This window comes from Montipora capricornis, chromosome 6, assembly GCF_036669925.1.
Source record: "Montipora capricornis isolate CH-2021 chromosome 6, ASM3666992v2, whole genome shotgun sequence".
NCBI lineage: Eukaryota > Metazoa > Cnidaria > Anthozoa > Scleractinia > Acroporidae > Montipora > Montipora capricornis.
This window is the reverse complement of record NC_090888.1, coordinates 36,321,320-36,337,993: the sequence shown is the minus strand read 5'-3', so window position 1 is coordinate 36,337,993 and position 16,674 is coordinate 36,321,320. Positions and strand designations below refer to the sequence as shown.

General features: G+C 37.9%; 2 long non-coding RNA genes across 2 annotated transcripts; both read right to left on the bottom strand.

Annotated features, from left to right (window-relative positions):
* Window positions 1–4,267: 4,267 nt before the first annotated feature.
* LOC138052039 (uncharacterized) lies at window positions 4,268–6,334 on the bottom strand. Its single transcript, XR_011132981.1, has 2 exons — window positions 6,080–6,334; window positions 4,268–5,391 (listed from the first exon to the last, which is right to left on the bottom strand). It is a non-coding gene; the product is annotated as an uncharacterized lncRNA (long non-coding RNA).
* A 6,925-nt stretch (window positions 6,335–13,259) lies between these two features.
* LOC138050477 (uncharacterized) lies at window positions 13,260–14,717 on the bottom strand. The gene is made up of 2 exons (XR_011132628.1): window positions 14,464–14,717; window positions 13,260–13,803 (listed from the first exon to the last, which is right to left on the bottom strand). It is a non-coding gene; the product is annotated as an uncharacterized lncRNA (long non-coding RNA).
* Window positions 14,718–16,674: the final 1,957 nt, after the last annotated feature.

Here is a 16,674-nt window from a genome sequence, read left to right as displayed (position 1 = left end):
AACGCGGCACAGAAATTCCTATCACCGCAATTTGAGGAATATAGAGACATCCACAGTCACCAGCACCACAACAACACCGGTCGCTGCGGTCGCCGGAACTCTCGGAACTGTTTCCGCTGCTAATGTTCTCGCAGTAGCAAATTCTGGACAAAAAGCGAGTGCCACTTCGGTTGCGGCTGCCAGAGCCGGTAAGTAAACTGTTACTCTACTAGATATTTCATTAGAATTATCGTAAAGATTGACGAACGGAAATGAATTTTTTTTCCTTTTACTATGTTAATGATAATAGATGAAAGAAAAAGGGATAACCGTTCACCTGTGGACGGCTAGCAAAATGGTTTCTACCTCTTTCTCGATACAGTACGGTGATGCAAACATCTTCATTTTCGGTAGGTTTGCAACAAAGCTTACCTCAGCCGTGCGACCCTCCTTGGTCTGTTTCTTTAAGATCAAAAATTATGTATTTGAAGGTTGTCAACTTGTGTAGCTGCGGCTACCAGAGATGGTCAGTAAACTTGAATTATCGGTAAAATGGGTGAAGGGAAATGCACTTTTCCTTTTACTACGTTAAGTTGATAAATGAAAAAGGGATGTAGACCTGTGGAGAGCAAGCAAAGTGTTTTTACCTTTTTAGCAGTAATGCAAATATCTTCTTCATGAAGAAAGGTTAAAGCTTAATTATTATTTTTTTGCCATTGAGATATGGATTGTACTAAATTCGTTGGTGAGCCTTTTCCTCAATATTTTTTACACTGCGTTCAGTTTTGTTCGTTTTACCCTACATGTAGCTAAAGCAAAGCGTTTGAAGGATGAAAACAAAATGAGCAAATGAACAGATTTGTCAACAATTTCATGGCAAATCTCTCAGAAGAGGAGAAAAAGCTGCCATTCCTAACCAACCATGCAAGGGCTTTGAGGGCCTATTCAGAAGGCAGTATGCAGAGGGTAAGTAAATAAAAGGAAAAAAAGTAAATATAAATGTATTGGTTGCTACCTTCTATAATGCATATTTACCCCATGAATAAGTGCTGTCTTGTTTTTCCATGTCTAATAAGTGTTCAAAAGTGGTGTTTTTTCTATTTTTGGATGATCAAATCCATAGCATGGTGCTGAAGAACGAAACGTAGTATTAATACAATTAAAAACCATCTGATTGTGGCCCTTTTAGATGGATAATACCCGCAATTTAAATAATTGATATTTCTTGTTGTTTACTATAAATGACATTTTTATGCACCTATCCTTGTTCCCCCAATCCCCATAACTTTTGTGAAGGTCCATCCCGAAACCAACTTTAATTTCCATTTCGCCTGGATTGTATAACAACCTTCACAGTAGGTAGTAATAGAATTGTGATTTACTAGTGCTCTTGATGTGAGTAAAATGTCATTATCCTCCTGGAGGATGTCAAAATTGTTTTGGAGGAAAACATTGTTAAAGTGTGTTCTGAAAATCAACGGATGCGTTAATTTATATAACCTGTATTTTAAATCGTGCAGACAGAGAACCATGGGCAGGTAACAGAAAGACAGCCGTCAGCAGTCATGGCCCTCACGCAACTGGAGGCAGCCTTTCCTCACATTCCCTTTACAACTTTGGAGCAGTTGTTCAGGGAATGTGGGGAAAATGTAAACACTGTGCTTGACCATCTGACGACCAATGAAGCAAGCGGCCAGGCTCAATTACAACAACCCATGTGTACTATGACAGTGGATGATTGTGAAAACCTCCGCCGACTTTCAGCTTTATTTCCACAGTTTTCCAACATGCTGGATGATTGTTTTTCCTCGTTTTCCTTTGATTTTGGTAAAACTGTTGATTTTTTGGTTAGTCTAACTTCATCCTCAACTGGCTCGTCATCATCACCACTATCTTTATCATCACCATCATCACTTGTGTTAAGTTTTTCTGGTGCAGAAGACTCCCTTCCTCCTCTTCTGCACTTCCAGACCCCCTGTCAAGCTTCTTAAGTTTTCCTGAAGGGCACACAAGTGGCAGAAGGCCATTCAGGTGCCCTCACTGTGGGTACACTTGTGAGGCACAGGATTTCCATTTTTGCCCACATTGTGGGCACCCTCTGGATGGTAGGCCCCGCCTTTGAGCTGTGCAACATTTCTTCTCAACGTGAAAGGAGTTTTTCGTCACTTTTCCACCTTTCCTTTGGCAATACATTTGTGAAAAAATACACCCTATTCTCTTCACGTTTTGGACATAAGCAGATTCGAACTGCTAGTCCATTGACTGCTTATTAAAGCTCAGCAATTATTTGCATCATTAAAACAATGAGCAAGCGTAGTTATATGAGAGTATGGGTACTTACTTCATGAATTATAGCACAGTCAAGAGTGTGGCTTACTGCTGTTTAGTTTTATTGTGGTAGGTTGTATGAAAAATATGAAATCCTGAACCAGACCCAGACAAGTTAATTAACATTGGAGATGTTTTGAGTGTGTCACTGATTATAATTGTCCTGGCAAGACTTTTCATTTCCGTATGTTAATTCATTCATTCATTTTTATTGTCGCTTTTTGTTGGTCTGGTTCAAAACTTTTCTTTGAGAATTTACATTTGAAAATTTGAGCTAGAATTTAAGCTCGAGTCTATATGTGCATCAGCATAAAAGAATTTTCTTTTTTCAATTTTGTTTCTGGGGACTTTAACACCAAACATGTATACATACGGATGTCTCATGGTTACAGTGCCATAAGATCATTCTGAACAATGACAATCTAAATAGCTTACAAAATGTTAAACAGCTCAGTTACATTCAGTAGTTCTTTCGGGGTAGTCCACACTGACTGTTGACTGGGTGGGCAGTGTTTTGTTCATCACCCTTTTAAAGTGAAATTTCTAGCCCTTGACCCTGAAAGAAAAATGTACTCAGGGGTATGGGCCCTGGGAGAGCATCAATTTCTTTTCCTTTACACTAAAAAGGATTAATTTGTGAACTTTTTATTGTTCATGATTGTTGATTTCAAGAAAACTTAACTATTGCTGAGTTCTTGGAAACTTCAAATATAGTGCTGGGGAGCTCAATTGGGTTTTGGAGGGCTGTAGCATTTGAAGCAATCATACTTCATACTGTGTCTGTCAGGCTCCATGGATAACGCTATCCACTGGATAAATCACTATCCATTGGATAGTGGAATTGGTTTCGCTATAACTTACCCACTGGATAGTTATTTATCCGGTGGATAGCACTATCCATCATTTGAACAACTGGGGCCAGGTGACTACCGGTATATACTGGTGAGTGTTTTGTCATGGAAGGATAACTGACATTTCCAAACTAAAGTTGTAAGGATGGAACAGAAGGTAGTGAAGATCATTTTAAAAAAAGATTGTAGGCTTGTGTGGGTAAGCCGATGTGCTGTGTAAGCTACTTGTGAAATTTTATATTTTTTCCTATTTTTTCACGTTTTTCCTATTTTGTTGTGGTCAAATTTCCAATTTTTCTATTTTCTTGAGCTGATGTGCTGCTTGACACCCTGAAAAAAGCTATTATATCATGATGTGCCATGCTAGATTGTTACCCTCTTGAAAGAGAACATGAATTAGGATGAAGCTGCCCGAGAAAACATCGCATTACCCTGTTAACTTTCTGCTTTTCATCCATTTTTCTCATGTGTGTCCGTGAAATACAAGTAGGATTTTGAAAACAACACAAAATTTTGGTAAGGTCTACTGCATTTGTGAAAATACAACCAAAATTACCTGATATTAAAAATCATGGAAATTAATTTTATCACATAAGCCACAGTCTGCACACCTCCATTGTCAGACGCTGTGGAAGTATTAGCACAAAAGGACAAGTGGGGCAGTACACTTAAGCTTATATAAAACCTGAAGCCCTGAATGGTCATTTTATAAATAAATGGCTGCAATCGTACAACAAAGCAAAGAAAAAGAAGATAATAAATGAGTGCTAATACAGTGGCTACAGATTTATATTTGGAACACACTTACCTTTACTAGCTGGCTTTCATTGGCATTGGTTGTCACAACCTTTGTCTCTTTTAATGGGTGAGTTATTAAACCTGATCTTGCAAAGCTTTCTGTCAATATGGATGGCACACAGTGGCAATGTGCTTGACAATCTTTTGTACCAGTCTTTTTCAACCAAAGACTCCCTCACCTCCCCAAAGTGGGAATGTAACGCTTTACAACAAGGAGACACATCTTATCTACCACCCCCATGCAAACGTGCTTACATGCTCCTATTATTCCCCTATCTCCATCGGGTGATTGCAAAGAAACAGTCGACAACTTTTTTGGAGGACATTTAAATTTAATGTTTTGGTATTATGTAATGAAATGTTGCAAACATTATTTAACATTGCAAGTAGAGAGACTCTCAAGTTGCATCTTGGTAAACTAAAATCCACAAGTTCTCAAGTCTGAAGCATTCCAGCAAAAAATTGCATTAAATATTTTCAGTTCTCATTCTTCAAACTCATTACATGTTGGTGGTTCTTTGAGAGCAACTACAATGTCAATTTTATCACATATATCCTTAACATAAAAGGGTTGGCAAATAGTAAAATCCAAATTATGTATGTAAGTCTGAGACCTTAAGCACAAAAGGTTGTTACTCAAAGGTAGGAAGGGGCATACAAAAACAAGTCTTGATGACCCATTGTAAACCAAAATTCTCTAAAAATCATTTAAATTATATACAGAAATTCTGAGATCCATGTTTTCCCTGCTACTGTTTGCCACCCCTTTTCAGCACATATACATTATTCTGAAAGGGATCAATTATTATTGATCCTTTTTAGAATACAATGTACTGTCAACTTTTTGTACCCCAGCCTCTCCATCCACAAAAACAAAAATGTACCTTCCTCAATATAAAAAAAAAGAAAAAAAAAAGGAATCATGAAGTAACCAAACAAACAAACTTACAAAAAAAAAATTGATTTTTTACATCAGTTCATATTGTGTAATGACAGTTGCAGTTTTATGATTGTCATGTCAGTAGCATTTAGTTCTAATGACATTATCAGGAAGGGATCTTTCAACCTTAAAATTTGCTTTTTACTGTACTACCAATCCAATTCACCTCTGTGTTGAAGCAACAAGTTCATCCACACATTTTTAAGCTCAAAGTTTCAATCGAGAAAATAATTATATGAAATCCTGTGTCATAAAAGACGAAAGGTTAGTTGACTTTTTTGTAGACCCAAAACATATTTTGAAGTCATTTGTTTAAGTAAGGAAATACCAGTAGCATTGAAAATGTGAAAACACTGCTCTATTTCTACTTTAAGACTCACTGCACCATTTTGGAAACAAGCTTTCCAAAACTGCTCTTCAAACCAGAGGAGTTGAAAACTTTGGCATAGCACTGGCTTCACAATGCTCAGGGATGCAGAGGTGGTAGTCTGCAATCTGGCAAAAAATTATTTGAATGCCTCGTTACCAATAAGGGGAGATGGATGAAGGAAACCTACTTAGGGGACAGGCACAGATAGGTCGCACAAGAGAACAAACCTTAGATTTTCTTTTCAAATTTTACCAATTCAACATCTTTTCAAGAAATTATGGTCTAAACTCAAAACTAAACCATTTCAAGAAGACATTTGGCCACCTACCCTCACCCCTCCCCCACCACACACACACTAACACACCCCTTTTGATAAGTCCTATTTTGCATCCTGTACTGTAAGCTAGACTATTCCAATTTATATAATAACCCAAGTTATTCACGGATTTTGATGGGTTTCGACAAAACACTGACCCCCGGTCAACTGACCCCCTTACTGACCCCCCTACTGACCCACTATAAAATCAATGGGAAAATGAATACTGCTTACTTAAGCCTCAAAAACCCTTTTTAAACAGCATTGTTCAACAGTATTTAAGTCTAAGCACCCATTTTAAAAAGGTTAGCTTACATGAAGTAATCGGCCATCACAACAATAATCGAAAAGGTTATAAGAATACGGTGGTAGTTTAACAAGGGTAATGTTCTTAGGTGCTAAAATGTTTATTAGGTCTCTTTCATTGTGAATCGAAGCATTGTCCATTACCAGGAATGAATCGCGTGGAATTAAAGGAACAAAATATTGTGTCATACCGTAGTTAAACTGAAGTCTGTTGAAGCTTCCGTGGATAGGGTATGCTCCAATGATTCCGCTGTCGTAGCCGATCACACTTAATACTGACATTTTCACGCGTTCGTCTCCTCTGTTCGTGACTACGGGAACATTGCTATTTGTGTGGCACCGTCCAGTGGTTCGTACCCCATTAACGAGTTGAATAGCAGTCTCGTCAACAAAATAAAGCTTTCTTGGGTCAACAGTTCTTCTCCATTCCACAAAAGCCGTTCGTCGAGCTCTGTTCTGAGGTGTAAACCTTTCCAATGGTACCTTTGCTGCCTTGTGTCTCGTTAAATCTAAACTGATAAGAGTTCTGCAAATTGTAGGAATAGATGGAATTTCAGCTACAGGTAAGTTTAGGTCGTCTCGAAGGGCTTTCTGGATTTCAGTGAGATACATAAATGGGTCGTGTGTAACAAGTGCTTCCAGGTAGGCCACTTTCCATGGCGGCATAATCGTGTGCGGTGAACCTCTTCCTCCCGGGTCAAAAAGGCCAGTCGTCAAAAACTTGTTGACGATGTTTCGCGCAGTGTCGTAAGTACACATGTTCTCCGCTGCAGCAGCACCACAACTGCCAGTTCGAAGATAGGATGCGGCAATTTGGTATCGCTTCTGCAAGGAAAAGCTGCTCCTTTTTTGTAAACGCCACCATGCTTGTTAATTCTCCACGCCATGTCCGTCAACACAACATTCCGCCGACCGTGTAACAAAACCAAACCAAAACAAAACTTTCGGAAGGCACATCAAATCATAGGTCTAACAGAACATTCGTCAAACAAAATACACAACGGATGAACGGAAAAAAAAAAAAAAAAGAAACGAAAACGTAATGCTATCGTTACACGCCAATTTCTTCCCCGCTTTCGTGATGTCGAGCAATATCTTTATTGGTTTTTCTTCCTAACTTGATTGGCTGACAAATCAAACCTCATCAGTGATTGGTAGAAAATTTTCGCACACCCAATAGGAACGCACAGAAAAACCAAACCAAAACCAAAACCAAAGTAATTATCTAATTACTTTCGACACTCAATTGAAAACCGCTCTATCAAAGATGTATGCTGTAATCTAGTTAGTGTCAAATGGAGTATTGCCCCCTGGATGAGCTCTAAACTTGAGCCCGTGATATGGTTACGTGTACTGGTCACATTGGCATACATGAAGGGGCGGACGGTTGTACGGACGTACGTACGTTCATGACGTCATGGGTATAAAACCAAATTTTCTCACATCGATGGGTTACCATATTTTCTTAATTATGGTGCTCCGCGCGCGCGCGGAGCTCCGCTATGAATAGCTTCCGCATCTTTCCTGGATGAAACAGTACTCATTATTGCGAAAGATTTGCATGAAATCAAAGCTTTCAGTTTTCAGCCTGGAAGAGAGTAGAAATCTTTAAAAGGGTTCAAACAAAACCTTCTGCATAAGTTGGATTATAGGGAATTTTACTCCTGGGCATCAAAACTGTTCTTTGTATAGAAAATCTTAAGTGGCATATCATAGTTACGTATCATAGACAATAGGCACTCCTATGTTACTGGCTTGGGTGGTAATCCTATAGAGACATGGTACAAAAGGACACTAGCAGTTATAAAATACAGGGCATTTTTTAGGGTAAGGCAAAATATTACAAAATTTAAATTTGAGCAAAATCGAGAAAGCAAAATTCATAGTAAAATTTGTAGATAACAGCAAAGTTAGAGTTATTGGCCCTACCACCTGGCAATCAAGAGAGTTTGCTTTTTGGGCATTGTGTTATAAAGGAAACCTTGCAATCTTCTGTGAATTTCTTAGATTTGTTTAGTTGACATTGGAGATGTATTTGTGTTTACCAGATAAACATTTATTCTGTTTCACACGTTTGCGCAAACTGAACTCAAACAAAACGATGCCTTGACTACAAATCTACGACAGTCCAAACGTCCATGCGTTAACGGTTGACCACGAATCTACACTCTAGTACAAGTGTCCAACGATATTCCAAAGTGTCCAAAAGATACGGTCTCTACGTCCGAACCGAGCATAGAATGTGAACGAAAACTAAAGTATGAACAATGTACGATTGCAGGTCTAATACAAAAGGATTACGTAATGCAGAAAGAGCTAGAAAATTCTATTAAAAAACACACTCATGAACGCTATTGTCTCCAGTTCAATTTGAAATTGTCTGTTAGGGCCTCCAGTGTTTTGCGAGAAAAATTATTTTGTAGATGTACAATCTTACCTTCAGCACAGTATGATATTTTCCTTTGGTATATGACAGTACTATAACAACATTATTATGTACACGTATACCAGTATAAATAATACGCTCAATAAAAAAAGAAATATCATAAGAATTCTCTTCATTCTTTTTCATACTTATTTAGTTCTAAGCCAGTTCATTTATGAATGTGCAAAATCCTGATACTGTTATTGATTCATGTAGTTACAAAATCATTGAATGAAAGTAAACATTTTACAAAAAAAAAATAACAAAACCTATTCAAAATTTACAGAGTTCCTCAAGCTGCTAACAATCTCATTAAATTTCAGCCTGCCATATATATTATTCGTTTGTTCCAATACCCAAATGTGAATATAAACCAGTTGCGTAAATGGCACCATACCAATATGTTACACCTCAGTCTTGCTTTGACAATAAAAATCCTGACTCAAAAGTATAGTGCAAAAAACCTCTTATTGTTAAAGGCTTATTGTTAATGGTTTTCTACTGTATAGCTATTCAAATTCTCTTCACATGTGAAAATAAAAATTACCATTATTACGTTACATCATTGTATGTACATCCATGCAGTACATACATCAAATAGCATGAAGGTACGTTCGTGAAAGTGTCACTTGGTCATGTATATTGAAATAATGTTTTAAAACTAATGGTCAAACTCTGATAGCAAAAATTCATCGTCACTGTCATCACTGATGGACGCCGCACTGTACAAACAAGCAACTACCTTAGCGCTTGAATATTCGGGAAATCCTGCAGATAATTGTAGTCTAATCGTCCAAGAGGGAAATCAATTCGGATTCCTCGAATCGCGCGCGTAGGCCGCACGTGCCATCTTTCTGATTGACAAGATATGAGGCAACTACCGGAGTATTGACAGTACTGTCAAAATCGACCAATCAGAGGGTATAGCAGTTCCTGCTATACCTGAACAGGGTCGTTAAGTCTTACAGGCTCTCCCGCTTCTCCTCGCCTTAGTCCTCCCTCGTTTTTTTCTCGCTCGTTTTCGCTCGTCCCCAACCACCGAGAGCCTAGAACAGGCTAGTTCCAGAAATTTCAAGCTTTTAAAATATGCAAATTAGCCAAGTGATGACATCATACACTCAACCAAATGTGAAGAAAGATATCTCAGCCAAATTGTATTAGAAATGTTTGATTCTTTGCAGTAAGATTCTACTAAACGTGCTCCACCTTACAAATCAGCTTATTTTTACAGCAATATTAAACTGTTGTATTGTTTTCTTGTCTGCAGAGGGGGGAAATTCTCCATCCGAGGACTCACCTTGCAAAGCTATAGTTGAAGGAAAAAATGTTAAAAAAGGCTCGCTAAGTGCGATGTCCCAGTGCGTTGCAACAATAATAGCTTTTGCTCGAATTCAAGGTGACCGCCACCCTAAGATTTCTTATCCATTTCCCACGCTTAGAATCGATCCTTCAGGAGTTGTTGTTTTAGTTTATGATTATCATAATAACGTTTTAATGATAAGCCAACGTGTACCATGGAGCGATATTGCGTTTATTATTGTTTGGTTAGTTCTACATTACTCTTTATTCCGCCCCGATTCTTTGAGTTACATGAGCAGATATTGCTGTGGGTACAGAACTGCATCTCGTGGCATTTTAGTGGGTAGCCCATGGTACATCAGTTTTCTCTCAACAACCTAAAAAGCTTTTTCGTTATCAAGCGTTTGAGCCTTCTAATAAGTGAGCATTGCTGTTTAATGGTATGTGCGCCTTTACGTATATGTTAAACAACAGAAAATGCTACATTCAGGTTTGTTAGGAGAGCAATTTTATGAAAAAAGTAGTGTTTAATAAAAGCAAAATCACGGAAAGCTAAGAAAAGGTACATAGTCAAATTGACATACATATTATTCCTCCACAAAATAATTGTGTGTAAAATGCGAAAGTTTCAAGGAAATCGGGTACGAAATGGCGATGTTATTAAAGTTTTTAGCGGAGCTCCGCGCGCGCCGAAGGCGCTCGCGTGCGGAGCACCATAGTTAAGAAAATATGGTAACCCCAACACCGCGGTAAAACGCACTGCGCATGAGTACAAATTTAAGCTTCCGGTCCATACGCATTTCCGGTTACGTATCTAAATCCAATGTAAACGAGATAAAATTCCGTACTGCGAAGTTTGAAAACAAAACGTAAGAGTTAGCATAAGAAAGTGGGAGAAAGGTTTGTCTCGTTGAAAAGTTTATTTTTCATTTAAGTTTCAAGCGCTTGCACCAAGGGGTTTGGTGTTTGCACCAGCAACGAAATATGAGAGAATTTCGGGCGCGTTCGCGCTCGACAAGAGCAATTTTTTTTCGTAGTTCTCCTTGTTGCGTTGGTTTGGTTGTGCGGCTCACCCGCAAAAAAGTGTGGGAAAACAACAAAAGCAGCCGTAAATGAGCCGGCAAAAATATTTTTTGTCAGAAGATTTAGCCAGAGCTGCCGAACTCCAAGTGGGTTCAATCAACAGTTTGCCGTCTCCATTGGGACGAAATACGGAGGAGCAACAACAGGTGCTTGGTTCTTTCTTCAAAAGGTACTTATAAAATTATCTCGTACTATTTTGGAGTGTCATTTGCATTTAATGTACCTCACATTTTTATTTTACTCTTCTTGAATACAGTACAGTGCGGACAATTACTTCACTAAAATTCATTGTTGGGGTGCAGGTAGCAAAATGCTACCTCAGGCGGTTCAGTCTAAAATTGGTATATTTTGGAAAGAAAAAAGGAAGTCACGGAAGCTGGGAAATATTATTTTGAAAAATTAATTGCCAAACGAATTTAAGGAAAAATAATAACTTTATAGACTGCAAAACAAGCACTTTATGCCACTTGACAAACTAATTTTTTTTAAGACCAAACCCATAAAATTGTACCAATAATTTTGTCAAAAATTTTGTCAAAAATTAATGCCATTTTCACAAGTGGCTATTGAAATTCAGTAGTACTCCAATGTTGTCTCCACATTGAGGATTCTGGTAGAGGGGTGTCCAGGAATCCTATGACACCGATGTTTTGAAAAATTTCACTAAAAATGAACCTACTCCATTTTTCATTTAGTGGCGGGAGATGCTTTTTGGACATCCAATTTTCAGTCTCTGGATACAAAGAAACTCACCACTAATATGTCTGTTTTTTATCATTTTTTTTTAGATCTTACAATTTACTCGCTCACCAATTTTAAGACTACACAAGAACTTGAAAGCAGCAACACAGCAGTGGTGAAGGTCTCCAAAAAGTTCACAACCATTTCCAATTGCTGTTCCAAAGACTTAAATTTCTACTAGCAGGGAGGATTTTACTGTAAAAAAAATTACTACAGCTAGTAACACACTTTCATCACATTGTAGTGGGTTAATGTGACAACAACAAGGACAATCAACCAAGAATAATTATTGATTTTATCTTCCAGCAATAAAAAGGAATTATTATTTTTAATTGCTGGAAGATAAAAAAACAGCAGGAGGATATAAAAGGAGGATATCAAATAATGTATCTTGAAAGATAAGAAAACTTGTTGAAGCGGATTCAGTGCCATCCTACAAAACTTTTCAGAAATTTCAACTTGGCCTAATAAATACTTCCAGTACAATAAATTATTGAACCTCTCTTTGTGGACTCGGGTAGCATCTCAGCTGCTTCAATAAATTTTTAATCTGCCCTTCCATCAGATTTAACTTTTAAAAAAACTCATAACTTCATATTTCTGTAGTAATAATTCTTCAAGCATGTTGAACAAGAGCATACTAACCTACATTTGAAAGGGGCATAATCCCACAATGCATTTTTCTGGATATGACTTTACAGAAATAATTCCTGTTACCTTTCCATATGGACAAAATACTTTAACTAATAATAATATTTTAGATATAACAAGTGTGCTGAATTTTTAGCGATTGCTTTTAATAATACTAATCTTTCCTACCATTCCCAAGGATGAATAAATTCAGTTGAATACAGTAAGTGGTCACTGGTGAAGTAAACAAACTGCCCCAAGGGGACTCCCTTACAAAAATGACAGGAGTTTTTGTTGTACCTTTTTGGGGCAAAATTTGTGGATTTGTAGTGCTTGCAATGCTATGATCAATATCTGGAACTGTACTTAGCAGAATTTGGTACGCCAGCAAATAACTTTTACTTCTGAATTATAAAATGACAGTCATTTGTCACTTTAGAACTGGTTCCTTTGTAGGGGTTAAGATTTCGTTCGGCTACGTCCACTAAACAAGAGTCTGTTACCTTCAAGGGTTGTTTTAAAAAAATTTCCAAGTACCCTGTCATTTTCATAGGGAAGACCCCTCCTGAACAAATTGCATCCTTATGTTTGGGTTCCCATTGATTTAATGATAAAAGCAACATTGTTCTAAAATAATATTTAAATACCATTATAGTCTTTTAACCTAACTTTTTTGCACAGTTTACTCCTTGAGCCACCAGCTTCAACTTTGATACTTTTGAGCAGTTATAGTAATGGTGGAGGTTATTTGGTTCAACTAAAGAATAAGAAAATCAAAGTAATAATAGCACTAATGAGCTGTACAGCTGAGGTCTGTCAAATTTCCATCTGAGTAACCTGACAGCTCTTACAGTACTTCTCAATGTAAAGAAAAGGAATCTTGTGGACTTGAACAGTCCCAAACAGAAATGCTGTGTATTCCAAATATGGTCACATGAACTCTTCAAGGTTTGCCTGCTTCCAGGGGCCGGTTCCTGAAAGGTGTAATAACTCTATTACAGGGATAAATGTGCCTGGAATAAGGCACATTTATCCCTGGAATAGAATAATTACATCTTTCAGGAACCCGGGCCAGAACTTCAAATCCATGAATAGTTTGAATATTTTTCCTGGGCTCCTTTAAATTGTGTACACTTTTTAATGGTTTGCCTTTAAACGTAACATTCACAATCTAATGCAAATACAACTGAGGCTGACAAGACAACAATATCCTTTATTTAAACACAACCAATATTAAAGAAATAATACATGCTTGTGGGGTTGTGTGCTAACTATAATCAAGATGCACTACAGGAAATAAAAACTTAAAACTAACTATGTAAGAGACATAGGATATGAAGTAGAAATTAATTACTATCCAAAGATCATATTGTAAATATTATAACAGGTTGATTGACAAGTCCTTTGCTCAAAATGGTAGAGCATAAAATTATTTGAAGTCCAGCAGGACCCAAGACGAGAAGTTATGATAAAAGCTTTAAACTTTTTTCTAAAATATTTTACTGCTATCAAACCCAATGAGACCTTATGCATGGGATTGTCACTGTTTCTAGCTGCAGCTCAAAATCACGTAATATATTAATAAATTTTGTCATCTAAGAAAAGAACAATATGTGGGGTGTAACCAAAAACGTCCATGGTGATAATGTAATTCTTCATTTCAGGAACAACTATCCACTGTCAACCATCACATGACTCAAAACAGATTAACTTGATCCGACAACACATGACAGTCCCCTAAAACCAAATTACATCATTAATGCTTCCACAAAACAATAGTCTAATAAAAAAATGATTTGTTACACGCAAAGAGTCACGAATCTGAAGCTATAGATATCTATATATAGCTCTAGTAATGTACCCACACTTCAGTTCTTCCAAACATTATTTTAACTAAAACATGGATTGTGGCAGGGTCAAAAACGTGCCTTAAACACAAATTAAGTGCAAATCCATAACTTGGTAACTATTTTAACGGACAAAATAATGAAATTGACGTCGACATGGATCGGTGAGTTGTGACCCCGGGGTTGTGACTGCTAAGAAGTATAATAACTTAAAGATATATATTAACAAGAAAAGAGAATATAATAACCTTAAAAGCAGCTATTTAAAATATTTGATGTTAGGGTTACGTTCCCAATGACACAGTCACACTCAAAATCAAATTTACATCTGATCGAATCATTGATCATTCATGTTATGTAGAGGTGCCGATCGTAAGGAGTAACGCAGAAAAAAATAACCTTCACGTTGCACAATATTGCCATTTCCCTGCCACAAGCCAATTCACACATGAACGGAAACCTTGGGAATCCTTCTTTCTGCACATTACAGTAACGTTTTGTACCCGATGGCAACTAACTTTCTACATTAAAAATTGCGTAAAAAACTTGCCTGTTTCGCAGCTCTTTTCCCACGAAATAAAATTTTCCAGGAGCAAGTTTTCCGAGTATACTAGTTGGATTGGACTTGCAAACGTTTTACACAACATAGACGTTCTCAAAGAATACATTCCATTTGAAACTGGCGTTCAAACTAGCCTTGATCGCTCTAAAAAGAACGTAAACCAACAAGGTACCGATTCTCAAACGGCAGCCATAGTGCGCGACTCATGCGGAGACATTTTCACCAGTGAATCAAACCGGAAATGCGGAAGTTCACGCATGCGCAAACGTTTTGCCGCGGTGTTGGTAACCCCTCGATGGGTCGTAATTTCATGATACGCTATCACGAATATATGCAAATTAGAGTAACACGTTATCCTTTAACCGTCATGTATGCCAATATATACTATCCACCGTAGGAACACTGTCTACAGTAGGAACAGCTATCTACACTGTCTACAATGGGAACAGCTATCTACACTATCTACAATAGGAAAAGCTATCTACACTGTCTACAATAAGAACAGCTATCTACACTGTCTACAATAGGAACAGCTATCTACACTGTCTACAATGGGAACAGCTATCTACACTGTCTACAGTAGGAACAGCTATCTACACTGTCTACAGTAGGAACAGCTATCTACACTGTCTACAGTAGGAACAGTTATCTACACTGTCTACAATGGGAACAGCTATCTACACTGTCTACAGTAGGAACAGCTATCTACACTGTCTACAGTAGGAACAGTTATCCACACTGTCTACAATGGGAACAGCTATCTACACTGTCTACAATGGGAACAGCTATCTACACTGTCTACAATGGGAACAGCTATCTACACTGTCTACAGTAGGAACAGCTATCTACACTGTCTACAGTAGGAACAGTTATCTACACTGTCTACAATGGGAACAGCTATCTACACTGTCTACAATAAGAACAGCTATCTACACTGTCTACAATAGGAACAGCTATCTACACTGTCTACAATGGGAACAGTTACCTACACTGTCTACAGTAGGAACAGCTATCTACACTGTCTACAGTAGGAACAGCTATCTACACTGTCTACAGTAGGAACAGCTATCTACACTGTCTACAGTAGGAACAGTTATCTACACTGTCTACAATGGGAACAGCTATCTACACTGTCTACAGTAGGAACAGCTATCTACACTGTCTACAGTAGGAACAGCTATCTACACTGTCTACAGTAGGAACAGTTATCTACACTGTCTACAATGGGAACAGCTATCTACACTGTCTACAATAGGAACAGCTATCTACACTGTCTACAGTAGGAACAGCTATCTACACTGTCTACAAAGGGAACAGCTATCTACATTGTCTACAGTAGGAACAGCTATCTACATTGTCTACAGTAGCAACAGCTATCTACACTGTCTACAATGGGAACAGCTATCTACATTGTCTACAATAGGAACAGCTATCTACACTGTCTACAGTAGGAACAGCTATCTACACTGTCTACAGTAGGAACAGCTATCTACATTGTCTACAGTAGGAACAGCTATCTACATTGTCTACAATAGGAACAGCTATCTACACTGTCTACAGTAGGAACAGCTATCTACATTGTCTACAGTAGGAACAGCTATCTACATTGTCTACAGTAGGAACAGCCATCTACACTATCTACAATGGGAACAGCTATCTACAGTGTCTACAATAGGAACAGCTATCTACACTGGCTACAGTAGGAACAGCTATCTACACTGTCTACAATGGGAACAGCTATCTACATTGTCTACAGTAGGAACAGCTATCTACACTGTCTACAATGGGAACAGCTATCTACATTGTCTACAATAGGAACAGCTATCTACACTGTCTACAGTAGGAACAGCTATCTACATTGTCTACAGTAGGAACAGCTATCTACATTGTCTACGGTAGGAACAGCCCTCTACACTATCTACAATGGGAACAGCTATCTACAGTGTCTACAATGGGAACAGCTATCTACACTGTCTACAATAGGAACAGCTATCTACACTGTCTACAGTAGGAACAGTTACATACACTGTCTACAATGGGAACAGCTATCTACACTGTCTACAATAGGAACAGCTATCTACAGTGTCTACTATAGGAACAGCTATCTACACTGTCTACAGTAGGAACAACTATCTACACTGTCTACTATGGGAACAGCTATCTACACTGTCTACAATAGGAACAGCTATCTACACTGTC